The sequence below is a fragment of the Lissotriton vulgaris genome, chromosome 1_1 (genome assembly GCF_964263255.1).
Source record: "Lissotriton vulgaris chromosome 1_1, aLisVul1.2, whole genome shotgun sequence".
NCBI classification, from domain to species: Eukaryota; Metazoa; Chordata; class Amphibia; order Caudata; family Salamandridae; genus Lissotriton; species Lissotriton vulgaris.
In genome coordinates this window covers 200887199-200906368 of record NC_141685.1, presented here as the reverse complement: position 1 = coordinate 200906368, position 19170 = coordinate 200887199, and the positions used below count along the sequence as shown (strand labels likewise).

Here is a 19170-nt window from a genome sequence, read left to right as displayed (position 1 = left end):
GATTTAAGGTGACAATGCCGGACGGAGCTTATTGCTCGAACGTGAGTAGAGACACTTTTAGGTGGACTATGTTTGGACAAGACCATTCACAGGACCTAGCAGGGTCAAGTTAAGAGACATAAAGTTAAGGCCTTGTCCAAAATTCACATGTTACATGATCTGAAAGAATCGATAAATGTCGACGATGAAATGATGAAGATGACATCCAAAGGAGAAGGGTCAACTTAACGGACGACGCGAGGAGTGACCAATGGAAGAAGCAGGAAGTTGACATCATCGGGGAAAGTCCGTGGTGGGCGTCAAGGGGCGTTCCATTCACACGGTGATTGTGTATTTTAGGGACAGCACCCCGGGGAGGAGGTAGCAATTTGGCAATTGGGAGATTAGGAACAGCGGGACGAATTGCTCAGAGCAAGGGCGAAGGGTAGATGCCTTGAGCAGATGCGCTGAGACATCAGAAGCGCAAGGGAGCAGTAGGCCGAGGACCCTTAGAGAGCGGATGGGTAGGCAGATAGGGTACTGCTTCTGAAACTTAAGATTTCCTTTAGAGGCTAAAGAGAGTTTGAACTTCTTTGGAAGTCAACTGCTGACACCTTTTTAGGGAAGAGAGACTTGCGAAGTAGGGTTGTCACATAGCATAGAGTAGGGACAGTTTTAATTCGATTACTGTTTTTATCTTACTGCAGATGACGCAGAAGGAACCACTTCACACCGAAGCTTAAAGCGACTGATATATTAATTGATTTTGTATTTTGTATTCTTTTGAGATTATATCCTGAGTGGATTGTATCGTATTCAAATTAATCTTTATATAAACTTCTTGAAACTTCATCAGTTGTAAGTGGTTCTTCAGAGTGGCGTCAGTTAATGGGGTTTGTCTAACCAATGCGGGGGTGGTCCTTTCCTCAATGACAGATAATAGCGGTCCAAAACAGATGAATGGGATTCTTTATTAAATTTATCATAATCATAAATTGATATCAAAATCCCGTTCCCCGCAGTTGGTAGCAGAGTAATGATGGTTATCTTCTTGAGGAAGACGACCTAGGCCAGGTTAGTTTACCCCAAGGTCCCTAGTCATCGTCGACCAGAAGAAGAATTGCAGCCGAAGACGGTGCTGATGGTGCGTCGAGAGAAAAGCAGCAGAATCGGTCGAGAGTGAGTATAAGGGTCATGCGTTGTAAGATTGCGGTGTTTTATGTTGTTCCTGTGTTGTAATGTCAAGCGGAGTTGAATGCCTGTAGTGTGATTGAGGGAAAGTTGTGAGCGCGCGCAACTGGATGAAATCTTATGTCCAGAGGACTTAAGTGGTTCGGGTGTATCGAACACCTAGAGTAATTTGTCTACCATTGAAAGGGGGTCATGAGGTACCATTGATTTCCCGACAGACCGATGATAGGGGGAGCGTATGTGTGAGTGAATGAGTAGCGGACGCTGGTCGTACGTTTACTGCGTGTAAGTAACCTATCAGTTGAGGCAAGTGTCCGACCGTAAGAGGAAAGACGCTGTGCCAGTTGAGGTGACAATTACAGTAGACTGTGGCCGTACAGTCAGAGAAAAGTGATCGCTTGGACGGAAGTAGTCATTTTTCAATGTATGAGTGAAAACGCATATGAAATCGTGAGACGAGTCGAGAAACGAGGGAAGCTGCTTTAGAAGAGACAAGTGACGTCAGTGTAGAACCGTGTTGGGATAGGCTGACTAGCGAGAGTCGTACAGGGATTGGCGGTTGTTATCAAGACGCAAATAGGTAAGAAATATCATCAAAAAATGAAGTGTTTTAAGGGTTTAGGAAAGATCTTTAAAAAGAAAAGGAGGAATTTATATGCCGGAGAAGAAGCTCCACCAGAAGGCACACCAGCACATCACATGGCAATAAATGTAGGCTTACATTCCATATTGTGGATTTCCGAGTGGCATAGGCTAACTGAAGGGCAAAAAGAACTAGCGTTTCCAAGATTTGGAACGTTTAAATTAGAAGTGTTGAACCAACTGAAGGCGACGATGCTTTCAATGAGACCTCTACCGAGGCCAACACAATTTGAAGCTCTTGGTGTGTGGTTTAGAACAGCACACGAGAGGGGCGTAAAGAGGCGCCAAGAAAGAGTGAGAAGAACAGTAAAGGCAGTGCAGGATGCTAAATGGGACGAAGAAGCTAAGAAATGGAGGGTGCAGAAGGTAGAAGCGGACAAACTGTTCACCATGATAGAGGCTACGGGAGAAAGGAAACCTCTAGAACAAGTAGATGAGGAAAGTGAGACGGAGGAGGATCTGATAGATAGGTTGTTAACAGATAAACCACCTCCATATAGCGGTGAACTCGCGAGTCCCATATTACCGCAAGTGGACGGAACTAGGTGGGGAGAGTATAAGTCGATCCCAGTATCAGAGTGGGACGCTACTAAGACCGTAGAAATACCCCAAGTTAGTCCTGAACAGAGAGTAGTGGGAAGATTTGTGGTCCAGAACGTGCCAGAGACGCAATGCGCTAGGTCGTATCAATTGCCGGACGCCTTGCAGGTTCCGGTTACCATAGGCCCTATTGTGTCAATCTACAACCCGGAAGGGGTCCAGCAGGAGGAACAGGCACGATGGGACAATGAAAGAGCAGAAGAAGAGAATAGGAATGCCACAACGAATTCCCACAGGCAAATACGAGCACCAATAAGTCGGAGTACCCCATTAGATTCTGCAACAGGTCCCAGGGTAGAACAGGGAGATCGAAGAGGGCCAATGGATTTGAGGGGTCCTAAACCAAAAACCCATAAGGAATTAAGGGAATACCTGAGAGAATGGGATGCGGCCGAAGAAGCTCGGAATAAAAGTTTAGAAACAGGATCCGAGTGGAGAGAACTGGATAACAGGATTCTCTCTCATTGTGGAGCTGGCGAAAGCAGCCCCGAGTGGGAGGGAGGAAGCCAAGAGAGCAGAAGAGATGCTTGTCCTACCAATAACAGCAATAGGCTAATGTGCGAAGACAGGAGTACAGGGTGTGGCGAAGTGCCTCGTGTCACCTTCAGTGAAGGGGAGCATAGGACACAGGAGTACCGGAATACCTTCAGGTGCACACACCATGCCCCAGGGGAAAATGCGAGACACTGGAGTCACGGAAATATGGAGAGTCGCGAAGCGTCTCGACATGCGTCCGGTGATAGTAGTCGGAGTCACGAAAACATAGGGAGTCGCGAAACGTCTCGCCATTCTTCCGGTGATCGCGAAAGAGATCACGGAAACATGGAGGGTCGTGACGGACCCTATCGTTTATTAAGCGACACCAGACAGCAGGCAAGTTATAATGGGTTAGAACAGAACGGTGGATCCTATCTCACATCTGGAGAAACCGAGCTTAGAAATCGGAACGTAGGGTTGGGGGACGGAGCATTATTCCACCATACCCCACGTGGAGATGGAAAGGCTTGGGATCTCGAAGGGTGGGAACGAAAAGATGGAAGTAAAACTCCTCATAACTCGCCTGTGTTCAGGCGTAGGGCGCATAGTGGAGGAGAGAGGGACATGAGAGAAGAACATAGAGCTGAAATGCTGAAAGCTGAAATAAAAGCGAAACGGCTTGATGTGATGAGTTTGAAGGCGGATCTGGATGAATTGATTGACGGTACAGTGCAACTAGAGAGATTAAACTCATATACACCAGATGAGATATTGTTTCTATCCAAAGATATCACTCGAAGAGCGAGGTCAGTTCATGAGAACTTATCTAATTTAGCAAACAGGTACATGGTAGACCTGTCACGAACCAAGGCTTTACAGAGTAACCACAGGCTGACTTGCACAGATCAGGATTTGGATGATCGCAGAACGATCGCGCTGAAAGTACACATAAGGGAACTGATCGTAAGTATCAGAATATGGAGAGATCTAGATAGATGGGAGGAAAGATGGTCCAGAAAGGGCTCTGTTAGACGGAGTGTACTTGAGGGCTCCCAGGACACAGATTTGATGCGAATGGAAGCCTTCCCTTTGCGGGAAATCGCGAATGGAAGCTACGTCCATGTGCCTTGGACTAGGGGGGATTTGGCGGCATTCACCAATTCCTTCCCAAAGCTTAGAGATAATCCTGTCGAATGGTATAAGCAGGTAGAAAGATTTGTGAAGATCTCAAAGGTACTGTGGGTCGATTTGAACACACTGTTCGACATCGTAGTACCCGGAGATTTGTGGACGGCGTGCAAGCTCAGTGTTGACTGGCCCACTTGTGAGCCAACGAGAGAAGCCAGGACGAATGGTCCATCTCATAGAGTCATGGAAAAGTACGAGAGGGTAATAGCGTGGCTAAAAGAGAAAGTGCCGGTACAAGACATAGACTGGGTAAAGATAGATCGAACTACCCAAGAGCCGAAAGAGACAGTGCATGAGTTTTACGAGCGATTGCTGAAAGCATTCAAGCAGTACAGCGGGTTAGATGTGATGGATCCCAAGGATATAGGACAATTTGTTTCAAAGTTTGTCTTAGGATTAAGACCAGAAATATGCCTAATGATCCAACAGCATCTGATCTGTTGGCAGAACAAACCTTTAGACGAGATTCTGAGGTATGCAAGGTATTGTAGCGACGAGATAGACTCGAAGGCGAAGAAGCTTAAAGAAAAGTTAATGTTAGTGCAAATGCAAGCTGCTGGAAAGGATAAACCGCGGCAGCAGGGAACAGGAACGCAGGCAAAGAAACAGAACAATCAGAGCAGAGACGAGGAAGAAAGACCGAGACCGAGAATGGATATTGCGACATTGAAAAAGACGACGAGATGCCATCAGTGTAATGAGGTGGGACACTGGCGACGCGAGTGTCCCTACAATGTTGAGACAGGGGAATTAGAGCAGGAGGAGGAAGAGGTTCAGAGCAACGTGGTTAAGGGAGCCACAGTCCCGAAGGGCAAGTTTGTCAAAGGGGGGACTCAGACTCCTCGAGCCCCGTTTCCTCAACCACCTCGCATCTCAAACGGAGGGAAAACCTACAGACAGATGCCATTGTTTGTAGGAGGAGAGGAATGTTACTACGTTGATCCTCTTACAGGGCAGCGGGCGAGTAGGGACGAAGACTGTACTCTAGGGGCCGCCTTGGAAGTAGATCAGAGAGGACCATACGTAGAGGCTGAAATAGCAGGATGTCCTACGACCTTTTTGGTGGATACAGGGGCCACTCGATCCACGTTGAGATCTGCAGTAGTCCCGGGTCTGCCAATATCAGGAGAAATGGTTCAGGTAGTAGGAGTTGCAAACAAAAGGATGACAAATCCCTTGACCGAACCAGTGTCAGTGAGAATAGGGAATTACAGTGACGAACATCAGTTTGTGATCTGCGATTCTAGTCCTGTGTGTTTGCTAGGGAGAGATTTGCTGTGCAAACTGAATTGCACGATACATTGCACACCTGAAGGAGTAGAAGTGCAGACAAATGATGAGGACGCAGATTTCAAAGTTGTGAACTCAAGGGAATGTGTGGAACTTTATCCTACTTTGACAGTGGAGGAGCTTCCGCAAGACTTGAGAGAGAAAGTCTCAGCTGAGGTATGGGATTTTACCGGGGAAGAAATTGGATTGATCAAAGGAGTGGAACCGGTAAAAATCTTGGTTAGACCCCATGCTGAGTATCCAAGAACACCACAGTATAAGCTAACGCCAGAGACGATTGCAGGGATTAAGCCTGTGATCGAATCCATGATTAAGCAGGGAATACTGAAGGAGATCGTGGGCAGTCCGTGTAACTCCCCGATCATGGGTTTGCAGAAACCTAGTGGAAAATACAGAATAGTGCAGGATCTCCGAAAGATTAATAACATTGTTGTCTCATGTTGTCCAGTGGTACCGAATCCATCAGTGATATTGTTTCAGATACCGTTCCAAGCTGAATGGTTCACAGTGATAGATTTGTGTCAGGCCTTCTTTTCGATACCGTTAGATGAGGAGAGCCAATATCTTTTCGCTTTCAAGCTGGAAGATCGCGTCCTAACATGGTGTCGTATCCCTCAGGGGTATACAGAAAGCCCATCGATCTTTAACCAGTTATTGAAACGAAATCTCGAGAGTCTAGTACTGCCCAAGAATTCAGTTCTAGTCCAGTACATAGACGACCTCCTTGTTGCGTCAGAAACTGAGGAAGCTTGCAGAGAGGACACCATCACCTTGTTAAATCACTTGGCTGAGAACGGACACAAGGTGTCTCCAAGTAAATTGCAATATTGTAAGACTGAGGTGCAATACTTGGGCCATAGGATCGAAAAGGGAAAGCGGAAGGTGTCTCCAGATAGAATAGAGGCGATTATGAAAATGAACGCGCCTACGACACAAAGAGAAGTCAGGATGTTTCTAGGCATGGTCGGTTACTGTCGACAGTGGATAGCCAACTTTTCACTGAAGGCAAAACCGTTATTACAGCTGACGCACAAAGGAGTAAGTGATCCGGTACCATGGGACAAAGATTGTTTGATGGCGTTTTTGCAGCTGAGGGAGGACTTATGTCGCGCCCCGGCGTTGGGAATGCCAGATTATAAAAAACCTTTTTTGCTTTACTGCTGCGAGAGAGAGGGATGCGCTTTAGCGGTATTAGCACAGGTCCATGGAGATGCGCGCAGGCCAGTGGCGTACTTTTCGGCTACATTAGATCCAGTAGCCGCAGCGTTGCCCGGATGTCTTAAATCCGTAGCTGCAACGGGTGTCAGCATTGAAAGGTCTGAAAGTGTAGTTATGGGTCATCCGTTAGAGGTGTATGTACCACATTCTGTAGAATTGTTAATGACAAGGACTAAGACTCAGCATCTGACGAATAGCAGGCTCACACGCTACGAGCAGGTCATACTGGCTGCCGAGAATGTGACCCTAAAGAGATGCTCTGTCTTGAATCCTGCAACCTTGATGCCACTTCCGAATGAAGTGGAAGATGAAAACTGTACAGAACATGACTGCCTCGATGTGACTGAACTATGTACCAAACCGAGACCTGATATCGTAGATGAGCCATTGACAGACCCAGACGAAATTTTCTTCGTTGATGGTTCATGCGTAAGAAACGATGTCGGTCAGCTGAGAGCAGCTTATGCAGTATGCACGATTACCAGAGCTATAGAAGCCGCTTGCCTGGAAGGAGTACACTCCGCACAGGTAGCTGAAATTGTGGCTTTGACTCGTGCTTGCTTAGCAGGCGAAAGACTTCGAGTCACCATATACACCGATAGTCAGTATGGATTTGGCGTAGTTCATGATTACGGGCAGTTGTGGTCTCAAAGAGGTTACATGACTTCCTCGGGTTCTCCTATTAGGAATGGAGAATTCGTGAAACTACTGTTAGAGGCTTTGCAAAAACCTTTGGCCATAGCTGTGGTCAAATGTGCAGCTCATACAAAGAATACGGATTTTGTATCACTAGGAAATAAATATGCCGATGAGGTAGCGCGTTATTGCGCAGAGCAGGGATATTCTCACACTGATGTAAAGGTGGGGGGAATCCAGGAAATGACTGAATTGACCATGTTGTTAGACACTGTAGATACGTGGGATGAATTGAGAGCAGTACAGGAAAACGCACCAGATGAGGAGAAAAAGGGCTGGGAAACAGCTGGGTGCGAGAAAAGTGAAATGAATTTTTGGGTGTCTGCCGACGGAAGGGCAGTATTACCAAATGAACTCATTAGTCCCATGGCAAGGAAATTGCATGGATCAGCACACATAGGAAGAGATGCTATGGTGAGAGTATTCAGACAAACGTGGTTTAACCCTAAATTTAGAGTAGCGGCAGAAGCAGTGTGTCAGCGATGTACAATCTGTCAGCAACTAAATGTGGGTAAGAGAACACCAGTTACCTTGAGTCACATAGGAAGGTCTGGGGGGCCTTTCAATAGGATGCAGATTGACTTCATAGAAATGCCTCCATGCAACAGACTCAGATACGTGCTAGTGATTGTCTGTATATTTTCTAGATGGGTTGAGGCTTACCCTACACGTAGGTGCGATACACTTACAGTGGCAAAATTGTTACTTAGAGAGTTGATACCGAGGTTTGGGGTGCCATCCTCTTTGGAATCGGACAGAGGAACTCATTTCAATAGCGAAGTGGTGAAGATGCTGTGTTCAGCTTTAAATATTGATCAAAAGTTACACTGCAGCTATCGACCAGAAGCTTCAGGGATCGTAGAGCAAATTAACAGTACTATCAAGTCCAGACTGGCTAAAGTTTGTTCATCGACATCCCTGAGTTGGCCAGACGCACTTCCAGTAGTTCTCATGAGTATACGTAGCACACCAGATAGGAGAACAGGCCTCTCTCCACATGAAGTGCTAATGGGGAGAGCTATGAGATTGCCATCGGTTCCGACTGCAGCGCTAGTGAACATCACAGACGATTTGATCTTGGACTACTGCAAGGGACTATCTGATGCCGTTAATTCTGTGTCCCTCCAGGTCCAGGCTGCAGAGGTTCCATCAGTACACGACTTGTGCCATGACCTGAGTCCAGGAGACTGGGTCCTGGTGAAGAAACATGTCAGGAAGAACTGCTTAGACGTGCGTTGGCGAGGACCGTTTCAAGTCATACTTGTAACGAATACCGCAGTGAAGTGTGGAGGGCTGCCAAACTGGATACATGCCTCACACACCCGAAGAGTGCCAACACCTCCAGAAGACACAGCTCCCCTCTCGGATGAGAATCCGGCGGGAAGCGGAGAAGCCATAGAGGGGGAAAGCCAAGCTGTGGAGGTGATAAAAGAAGCTGAAACTGTGTTGGAACAGGGCGACGAAGGTCAGGACACGAGTGGGACCGAAGTTGCCTCAGGAGAAGGAAGTAATTGGGAATCCGACACAGATATCGAGCAGACTGAGAGTGACGAAGAGACAGGTCCTGGAACAAGGAGCGGAAAGACGGAAAGCAAAGAAGCTAGTTGGCCGGAGAGAAGGAAAAGGCCAAGTTCGGAAAGGAAAAAGGAAAGAACTCTTGCCCCGATCGCTGAAGAATCGGATCAGGAGGACGAGACGACAGATTCAGGAACTGAGAGTCCACGAAGATCGAGAAGGGTACGTGTGCCCTGCAGAAGGTACGCCACCCCAGAGTGGACTTATCTAGCAGATGTATTGGGGACAGAAATCTGGGAGAGTGAAGAGTGTGAAAGTAACCACTCTCGATCCAGTCGTGACAGTGGAGATATGGATGGTGGCGCCTGGGCTTGAAACTGAGGGGTTACTGACTTTCACACTTCCCCGACCCCCACGTTTGAGTAAAATTCAAGATCTAGTGCTGAAAAGACTACAATTTCCAACAGTTGGTCAGCAAATGACAGAAGAAGAAGAAAAAGTTATTCGATTTGAACTATTAATAATTGTTGTGAAAGCTGCAGGTCCGAAAATAATTGTTGATGCATAAAAGACTTTTGTACGTATGTCATAAAGAAGAAGATAACCTAGCGCCGAGTGGAAAGAAGAATAAAATTAGGGATTACATTTAGAGGACGGAGAAGGGCTAGGGTTGTCTGCTGCTAAGAAGAGAAAAAGACATTGTGGTGAAAAGATACCTGTTGAAAAGCATTTTAAAGGACTGTGAAAGCAAACAAGCAACCAAAGACTGAAAAGAGCACTTTCGCTAGAGAACGAGGTACGCTGTTTTGATAACATGGAGAACGGCAACCCAAACAGAAAAGCCAGATGTATAGTAGGTACACTTATAGCAATAGTGATATTTCTCATAATCATAGTAGTAACGATATCTTACATGACAGGCCATGAAAACGATAAAAGTATAGCAAAAGTGAAAACAGTAACGACTTTGAAACCTGCTCTTGTGGGAAAGAAGGAGGAGAGCAATGTTATACGTGAAAAGGCGTTACTTGCAGAGGAAACTCGTAGATTGCACATAGACGAGTCACAGGGAAACTTTAGGTCAAATGCATATGCCAAATTATTGTATGAATATATCGATGCCATGGAGGCCAAAAATTGCTACGTTTGTATGCAATTGCCGGCTTCTGTAGATGAAGGCATTAGGTATCACCATCTCCCATTAACTTATGGGATAACATGTAGTTTATTGCTCAGTATATTTTATGGTAGAGAAGGATTTGAGTACTACTTTTCAAATTATGATTCGGTACTGCCTGAAGTTCCGAATTATAAGCAAATGAATAAGTGGGACTACTACAAAAAGGAAGATAGACTGGCTAAATTCTTTCTTCCTTGGGACACATTAGATACATCATATGCACGTAGAAATAATCTGACTTGCAAAGTATCAGAAGTAGAGAAAAGGTTTATAGCACAAGTAGATGATCGATGCAGACGGCAGAAGATTCTAAAAATGTCAGGGCAATGGAAAACAGATTGGACCGAAGAAGAGAAGACACACAAAAAGAAAGGTAGCAATGGTCCAATTGCATTGGATAGAACGCAGAAAGGAAAGTTATGTTTAACTCGAAGCAAAACGTATTACGAGAGCGAATTTGTAGGTGAAGTTAGTTGTGAGCACTCTTTTAGACTGGAGTACTACACAAAGGATTTTATGAAAGGGATGCAAGCTATTCCGAATGTGTATTTTGTATGTGGGAGAAATGCCTATGTAAAACTTCCAGATAATTGGTATGGTTCGTGTTACTTGGCAATTGTCTTCCCCAAAATATATCATGCAAAGGATTTGGCGATAATAGAAGGAAAGGCTTCGAGGAGAACGAAAAGAGAAGTAGGAGATGCAGAAGTAGTAGGAGATGTATTTGGAGCGATGTTTCCATTGTTAGGTTTGATTCTTAACGATGTTAAGATTAGAAGGTTAGCGACAGTCGTGGATAGATTGTCTGCCAGCACTGCAAGATCATTAATGTTAGTAGAGGGTGAGATGCAGTCGATTAGAGCAATGGTTTTACAGAACAGGCTTGCTTTAGATGTAATATTAGCAAAAGAAGGCGGAGTTTGTAAAGCTTTAAAAGTTCAGGAATGTTGTACTTATATTCCTGATAATTCAAAACCACTTGAGAAAGTCATACAGAACATTACACAGATTCATCAAGAAATTGAAGATTTATCAAAAGTAAATGTTTGGGAAAAAGTAGGAAATGGAGTGGGAAAGGTTGGAAGTTGGTTTGCTAATATAGGCAAAGGTATAGTTTGGTACATATTAAAGCCTGTACTAATAGTATTAATTTGTATAATTACATTATTAGGATTAGTAAAATTGTATAAATGGTATAGGTCGAACCAGTTACAAAGATCGATGAGAGAACAAGAAAGGAGACTAGCTGTTCTACAAGATCAACAGTATAAAAGTTTGAGAACGCTTGAATCGATAAAAAGAGGAACAGATGTAACTAGTTCAGTATAAGTGATGTATTCAAATTGCTTTTAGTGATGACTCCTAAAAGTCATCAAAGGGGGGAACTGAGAGAGCGCAATTTGAATAGGAAGTATATAGTAACCATATCTAGACGTGTATGTTATAAACGTAGGAATGAAACGTGTATCGTAATGTAAAGTTGGCGACTATAGCATAAAGGCCAATGGATGTGATAACATGATATAGGAAATGTAAATGTATTCACACGTTAAAATGCATTAGAGTTAGAAGACCCGCATACATGAAGGGTAAATGTATAGAAATGTGTATAAATGCCCATGAAATATAGAACGTGCACAGTAGAATTCGTGTACGTGTGCAACTTTAAATGTGTAACTTTGCATTGGGAAAAGCGGCGAGAGAAATGTAACATGGAAAGGCGTAAACGTGGAGAAACGTGGATAAATGTATAAGAGAATTCACATAAAGATGTAACCAAGGAAAATGTATAGTTTATATTCTATGTAGTTGTATTCAATGTATTTCACATATTTGATGTAAAATGTTTAAGTATAACTAAGGCTTTTGCTAAAGTACGAATATATAAATGTATGCCAAAGGTTATACTGTGTAGAGGGCTTTTGTAGGAATGCTAGAAGAGTTAGGTCATTTGTGTACGCAACCTAACTGGTCAAGAGTTCGAAGGAGCAGAGTCGCATGAAATGTAATTTAGTGGTCTTGTGAAGGTCGTAAATAGCTTGATGTGGACATGAGAGCCGAGAAGTCTAGCACTTGTTAGATTTAAGGTGACAATGCCGGACGGAGCTTATTGCTCGAACGTGAGTAGAGACACTTTTAGGTGGACTATGTTTGGACAAGACCATTCACAGGACCTAGCAGGGTCAAGTTAAGAGACATAAAGTTAAGGCCTTGTCCAAAATTCACATGTTACATGATCTGAAAGAATCGATAAATGTCGACGATGAAATGATGAAGATGACATCCAAAGGAGAAGGGTCAACTTAACGGACGACGCGAGGAGTGACCAATGGAAGAAGCAGGAAGTTGACATCATCGGGGAAAGTCCGTGGTGGGCGTCAAGGGGCGTTCCATTCACACGGTGATTGTGTATTTTAGGGACAGCACCCCGGGGAGGAGGTAGCAATTTGGCAATTGGGAGATTAGGAACAGCGGGACGAATTGCTCAGAGCAAGGGCGAAGGGTAGATGCCTTGAGCAGATGCGCTGAGACATCAGAAGCGCAAGGGAGCAGTAGGCCGAGGACCCTTAGAGAGCGGATGGGTAGGCAGATAGGGTACTGCTTCTGAAACTTAAGATTTCCTTTAGAGGCTAAAGAGAGTTTGAACTTCTTTGGAAGTCAACTGCTGACACCTTTTTAGGGAAGAGAGACTTGCGAAGTAGGGTTGTCACATAGCATAGAGTAGGGACAGTTTTAATTCGATTACTGTTTTTATCTTACTGCAGATGACGCAGAAGGAACCACTTCACACCGAAGCTTAAAGCGACTGATATATTAATTGATTTTGTATTTTGTATTCTTTTGAGATTATATCCTGAGTGGATTGTATCGTATTCAAATTAATCTTTATATAAACTTCTTGAAACTTCATCAGTTGTAAGTGGTTCTTCAGAGTGGCGTCAGTTAATGGGGTTTGTCTAACCAATGCGGGGGTGGTCCTTTCCTCAATGACAGATAATAGCGGTCCAAAACAGATGAATGGGATTCTTTATTAAATTTATCATAATCATAAATTGATATCAAAATCCCGTTCCCCGCAGCTGTTAACCGAAAGGTTGGTGGTTCAAGCCCACCCAGGGACGTTTCCTTTTGTCTGCATGAAACACAGATACGTACCTTTGCTCTTTCCTGCGTGCGATCCTTTCCCTGAATAGTTCAATCCTCAGCGTTCTCACTGCACCTGCAGTCAATTTCAATAATTAGGATAGAAAACAAAAGGCCAAGCCCTGTAATACAACCGTAGGCATATAAGCAGAGGAAAATAAGTCAAAAGGCCCACAGCATTTGTTCATCTGGCATCGAAGGCTGCAAGTGTAAGGACCTCGTGGCGCAACGGTAGCGCGTCTGACTCCAGATCAGAAGGTTGCGTGTTCAAATCACGTCGGGGTCACTGCTTACCATTTTATTCCCCACTGAGTTCATATATATCATTTCGAAAACAAAGTCAAAAGAAAGCAACCTTGCATTGCCCGGGAATCGAACCCGGGCCTCCCGCGTGGCAGGCGAGAATTCTACCACTGAACCACCAATGCTTCACATGGTGTGTTCACAGGCAGAGCTCTGTCCAAGACAGTGGTCAGGTTCACACACTTAAATTGTACACATATGAACAAAGGGTGCGCAGCAGACATGATAACGCCAACGTTTCACATGATGATGGCAAGAATCAGATGCAGGAGACTATAAGTAATAATGTCTTTGCATTTGCTGAGGTCACTGGCTTGGTACTAGAGTTGTGGTTATCAGGGCATGATGGCAGGCTGCTCCTGACAGAAGTGGCTCACAGAATGCACCCGCCAGATCACCAGCACTATTGTGTTTCAGATCATGTCACTGAACTCTCCTCCTGGAAAATCCTTCCCACTGGCTTTGCCAGATTCTGTGTCCTCCCCAAAATGCTGGGGTGAAACGGGCAGAGTTCTGCGCCCTGCGCCCCTTTACCTGTCCCTAACGCTCTCCCAACGCGCCCTGGTCGGGCACAGCCCTGGTCGGGCTTAGATCACTGGAGCCTCTGGAGATCAAGAACTCCGGAAGCCTAGGGTCAGGCCTATTGCAGAGGCATCTTGTGCCTGACCATTCCGGGATTGTTGTGTTTCAGGGCCTAGCCATCAATACTCCTGGGATTTCTTTCCATGAGAACCCTCATGTCCCTGTCCTCCCACAAGCCCGAGCTTTTATGTAAAATAAAGTGTGCTCTGTGGGCCTTCCCCTATGTGCTCTCTGCCTAATCTCTTTCTCCCAAGCTGAGCTCTGCAGGTAAATGTATCTATCTGACTGAGGGGCTAGGGAGGGCCTTTCCCAGCAGTCTTACAAGCCAAGAGTTCAGAGAAAGCACCTGCTCTGGGAAGGAGACTCTGCTCACAGAGAAGACAAGTCCAACATAACACAGTGAAGATGGGATGGGCAAGACACACGCCTCACGGGCTGGTAGCACGCAAACAGAGGAGCAGGGAGCAACGCTAAGCAGGCAAAGAGAAAAGTCATGTATGAGTCTCATGCACTGTGACCGGTAGTAATACTGGCTCTAACACCATTAGACAGTAGTTTACACATCATAAATTACAACAGTAACAAGACACTAAGCAAATGACAAACGCTGTAAGGCATAAAGACGCCTTATATAATACAAGCTCCAGGCAGGCGCACACATGTCAAGACACATATTGAGTCTCAGGAAAGGTATACAGTCAATAGTCTCTGTGGCGATATCGGTTAGCGCGTTCGGCTGTTAACCGAAAGGTTGGTGGTTCAAGCCCACCCAGGGACGTTTCCTTTTGTCTGCATGAAACACAGATACGTACCTTTGCTCTTTCCTGCGTGCGATCCTTTCCCTGAATAGTTCAATCCTCAGCGTTCTCACTGCACCTGCAGTCAATTTCAATAATTAGGATAGAAAACAAAAGGCCAAGCCCTGTAATACAACCGTAGGCATATAAGCAGAGGAAAATAAGTCAAAAGGCCCACAGCATTTGTTCATCTGGCATCGAAGGCTGCAAGTGTAAGGACCTCGTGGCGCAACGGTAGCGCGTCTGACTCCAGATCAGAAGGTTGCGTGTTCAAATCACGTCGGGGTCACTGCTTACCATTTTATTCCCCACTGAGTTCATATATATCATTTCGAAAACAAAGTCAAAAGAAAGCAACCTTGCATTGCCCGGGAATCGAACCCGGGCCTCCCGCGTGGCAGGCGAGAATTCTACCACTGAACCACCAATGCTTCACATGGTGTGTTCACAGGCAGAGCTCTGTCCAAGACAGTGGTCAGGTTCACACACTTAAATTGTACACATATGAACAAAGGGTGCGCAGCAGACATGATAACGCCAACGTTTCACATGATGATGGCAAGAATCAGATGCAGGAGACTATAAGTAATAATGTCTTTGCATTTGCTGAGGTCACTGGCTTGGTACTAGAGTTGTGGTTATCAGGGCATGATGGCAGGCTGCTCCTGACAGAAGTGGCTCACAGAATGCACCCGCCAGATCACCAGCACTATTGTGTTTCAGATCATGTCACTGAACTCTCCTCCTGGAAAATCCTTCCCACTGGCTTTGCCAGATTCTGTGTCCTCCCCAAAATGCTGGGGTGAAACGGGCAGAGTTCTGCGCCCTGCGCCCCTTTACCTGTCCCTAACGCTCTCCCAACGCGCCCTGGTCGGGCTTAGATCACTGGAGCCTCTGGAGATCAAGAACTCCGGAAGCCTAGGGTCAGGCCTATTGCAGAGGCATCTTGTGCCTGGCCATTCCGGGATTGTTGTGTTTCAGGGCCTAGCCATCAATACTCCTGGGATTTCTTTCCATGAGAACCCTCATGTCCCTGTCCTCCCACAAGCCCGAGCTTTTATGTAAAATAAAGTGTGCTCTGTGGGCCTTCCCCTATGTGCTCTCTGCCTAATCTCTTTCTCCCAAGCTGAGCTCTGCAGGTAAATGTATCTATCTGACTGAGGGGCTAGGGAGGGCCTTTCCCAGCAGTCTTACAAGCCAAGAGTTCAGAGAAAGCACCTGCTCTGGGAAGGAGACTCTGCTCACAGAGAAGACAAGTCCAACATAACACAGTGAAGATGGGATGGGCAAGACACACGCCTCACGGGCTGGTAGCACGCAAACAGAGGAGCAGGGAGCTACGCTAAGCAGGCAAAGAGAAAAGTCATGTATGAGTCTCATGCACTGTGACCGGTAGTAATACTGGCTCTAACACCATTAGACAGTAGTTTACACATCATAAATTACAACAGTAACAAGACACTAAGCAAATGACAAATGCTGTATGGCATAAAGACGCCTTATATAATACAAGCTCCAGGCAGGCGCACACATGTCAAGACATATATTGAGTCTCAGGAAATGTATACAGTGAATAGTCTCTGTGGCGCAATCGGTTAGCGTGTTCGGCTGTTATCCGAAAGGTTGGTGGTTCAAGCCCACCCAGGGACGTATCCTTTTGTCTGCATGAAACACAGATACGTACCTTTGCTCTTTCCTGCGTGCGATCCTTTCCCTGAATAGTTCAATCCTCAGCGTTCTCACTGCACCTGCCGTCAATTTCCATAATCAGGATAGAAAACAAAAGGCCAAGCCCTGTAATACAACCGTAGGCATATAAGCAGAGGAAAATAAGTCAAAAGGCCCACAGCATTTGTTCATCTGGCATCGAAGGCTGCAAGTGTAAGGACCTCGTGGCGCAACGGTAGCGCGTCTGACTCCAGATCAGAAGGTTGCGTGTTTAAATCACGTCGGGGTCACTGCTTACCATTTTATTCCCCACTGAGTTCATATATATCATTTCGAAAACAAAGTCAAAAGAAAGCAACCTTGCATTGGCCGGGAATCGAGCCCGGGCCTCCCGCGTGGCAGGCGAGAATTCTACCACTGAACCACCAATGCTTCACATGGTGTGTTCACAGGCAGAGCTCTGTCCAAGATAGTGGTCAGGTTCACACACTTAAATTGTACACATATGAACAAAGTGTGCGCAGCAGACATGATAACGCCAATGTTTCACATGATGATGGCAAGAATCAGATGCAGGAGACTATAAGTAATAATGTCTTTGCATTTGCTGAGGTCACTGGCTTGGTACTAGAGTTGTGGTTATCAGGGCATGATGGCAGGCTGCTCCTGACAGAAGTGGCTCACAGAATGCACCCGCCAGATCACCAGCACTATTGTGTTTCAGATCATGTCACTGAACTCTCCTCCTGGAAAATCCTTCCCACTGGCTTTGCCAGATTCTGTGTCCTCCCCAAAATGCTGGGGTGATACGGACAGAGTTCTGCACCCTGCGCCCCTTTACGTGTCCCTAACGCTCTCCCAACGCACCCTGGTCGGGCACAGCCCTGGTCGGGCTTAGATCACTGGAGCCTCTGGAGATCAAGAACTCCGGAAGCCTAGGGTCAGGCCTATTGCAGAGGCATCTTGTGCCTGGCCATTCCGGGATTGTTGTGTTTCAGGGCCTAGCCATCAATACTCCTGGGATTTCTTTCCATGAGAACCCTCATGTCCCTGTCCTCCCACAAGCCCGAGCTTTTATGTAAAATAAAGTGTGCTCTGTGGGTCTTCCCCTATGTGCTCTCTGCCTAATCTCTTTCTCCCAAGCTGAGCTCTGCAGGTAAATGTATCTATCTGACTGAGGGGCTAGGGAGGGCCTTTCCCAGCAGTCTTACAAGCCAAGAGTTCAGAGAAAGCACCTGCTCTGGGAAGGAGACTCTGCTCACAGAGAAGACAAGTCCAACATAACACAGTGAAGATGGGATGGGCAACACACACGCCTCACGGGCTGGTAGCACGCAAACAGAGGAGCAGGGAGCAACGCTAAGCAGGCAAAGAGAAAAGTCATGTATGAGTCTCATGCACTGTGACCGGTAGTAATACTGGCTCTAACACCATTAGACAGTAGTTTACACATCATAAATTACAACAGTAACAAGACACTAAGCAAATGACAAATGCTGTATGGCATAAAGACGCCTTATATAATACAAGCTCCAGGCAGGCGCACACATGTCAAGACACATATTGAGTCTCAGGAAAGGTATACAGTCAATAGTCTCTGTGGCGATATCGGTTAGCGCGTTCGGCTGTTAACCGAAAGGTTGGTGGTTCAAGCCCACCCAGGGACGTTTCCTTTTGTCTGCATGAAACACAGATACGTACCTTTGCTCTTTCCTGCGTGCGATCCTTTCCCTGAATAGTTCAATCCTCAGCGTTCTCACTGCACCTGCAGTCAATTTCAATAATTAGGATAGAAAACAAAAGGCCAAGCCCTGTAATACAACCGTAGGCATATAAGCAGAGGAAAATAAGTCAAAAGGCCCACAGCATTTGTTCATCTGGCATCGAAGGCTGCAAGTGTAAGGACCTCGTGGCGCAACGGTAGCGCGTCTGACTCCAGATCAGAAGGTTGCGTGTTCAAATCACGTCGGGGTCACTGCTTACCATTTTATTCCCCACTGAGTTCATATATATCATTTCGAAAACAAAGTCAAAAGAAAGCAACCTTGCATTGCCCGGGAATCGAACCCGGGCCTCCCGCGTGGCAGGCGAGAATTCTACCACTGAACGACCAATGCTTCACATGGTGTGTTCACAGGCAGAGCTCTGTCCAAGACAGTGGTCAGGTTCACACACTTAAATTGTACACATATGAACAAAGGGTGCGCAGCAGACATGATAACGCCAACGTTTCACATGATGATGGCAAGAATCAGATGCAGGAGACTATAAGTAATAATGTCTTTGCATTTGCTGAGGTCACTGGCTTGGTACTAGAGTTGTGGTTATCAGGGCATGATGGCAGGCTGCTCCTGACAGAAGTGGCTCACAGAATGCACCCGCCAGATCACCAGCACTATTGTGTTTCAGATCATGTCACTGAACTCTCCTCCTGGAAAATCCTTCCCACTGGCTTTGCCAGATTCTGTGTCCTCCCCAAAATGCTGGGGTGAAACGGGCAGAGTTCTGCGCCCTGCGCCCCTTTACGTGTCCCTAACGCTCTCCCAACGCGCCCTGGTCGGGCACAGCCCTGGTCGGGCTTAGATCACTGGAGCCTCTGGAGATCAAGAACTCCGGAAGCCTAGGGTCAGGCCTATTGCAGAGGCATCTTGTGCCTGACCATTCCGGGATTGTTGTGTTTCAGGGCCTAGCCATCAATAC

The 19170-nt window shown here is 46.0% G+C and overlaps 11 non-coding genes across 11 annotated transcripts; 7 read left to right on the top strand and 4 right to left on the bottom strand.

Moving 5' to 3' along the window:
• Positions 1-13334: 13334 nt before the first annotated feature.
• TRNAW-CCA (transfer RNA tryptophan (anticodon CCA)) lies at positions 13335-13406 on the top strand. Its single transcript has one exon. It is a non-coding gene; the product is annotated as a tRNA-Trp (tRNA).
• Positions 13407-13477: 71 nt separating this feature from the next.
• TRNAG-GCC (transfer RNA glycine (anticodon GCC)) lies at positions 13478-13548 on the bottom strand. The gene has a single exon. It is a non-coding gene; the product is annotated as a tRNA-Gly (tRNA).
• Positions 13549-14709: 1161 nt separating this feature from the next.
• TRNAN-GUU (transfer RNA asparagine (anticodon GUU)) lies at positions 14710-14783 on the top strand. The gene has a single exon. It is a non-coding gene; the product is annotated as a tRNA-Asn (tRNA).
• Positions 14784-15019: 236 nt separating this feature from the next.
• Positions 15020-15091, top strand: TRNAW-CCA (transfer RNA tryptophan (anticodon CCA)). Its single transcript has one exon. It is a non-coding gene; the product is annotated as a tRNA-Trp (tRNA).
• Positions 15092-15162: 71 nt separating this feature from the next.
• Positions 15163-15233, bottom strand: TRNAG-GCC (transfer RNA glycine (anticodon GCC)). Its single transcript has one exon. It is a non-coding gene; the product is annotated as a tRNA-Gly (tRNA).
• Positions 15234-16378: 1145 nt separating this feature from the next.
• On the top strand, positions 16379-16452 carry TRNAN-GUU (transfer RNA asparagine (anticodon GUU)). The gene has a single exon. It is a non-coding gene; the product is annotated as a tRNA-Asn (tRNA).
• A 236-nt stretch (positions 16453-16688) lies between these two features.
• Positions 16689-16760, top strand: TRNAW-CCA (transfer RNA tryptophan (anticodon CCA)). Its single transcript has one exon. It is a non-coding gene; the product is annotated as a tRNA-Trp (tRNA).
• A 71-nt stretch (positions 16761-16831) lies between these two features.
• Positions 16832-16902, bottom strand: TRNAG-GCC (transfer RNA glycine (anticodon GCC)). Its single transcript has one exon. It is a non-coding gene; the product is annotated as a tRNA-Gly (tRNA).
• A 1161-nt stretch (positions 16903-18063) lies between these two features.
• On the top strand, positions 18064-18137 carry TRNAN-GUU (transfer RNA asparagine (anticodon GUU)). The gene has a single exon. It is a non-coding gene; the product is annotated as a tRNA-Asn (tRNA).
• Positions 18138-18373: 236 nt separating this feature from the next.
• TRNAW-CCA (transfer RNA tryptophan (anticodon CCA)) lies at positions 18374-18445 on the top strand. Its single transcript has one exon. It is a non-coding gene; the product is annotated as a tRNA-Trp (tRNA).
• Positions 18446-18516: 71 nt separating this feature from the next.
• Positions 18517-18587, bottom strand: TRNAG-GCC (transfer RNA glycine (anticodon GCC)). Its single transcript has one exon. It is a non-coding gene; the product is annotated as a tRNA-Gly (tRNA).
• Positions 18588-19170: the final 583 nt, after the last annotated feature.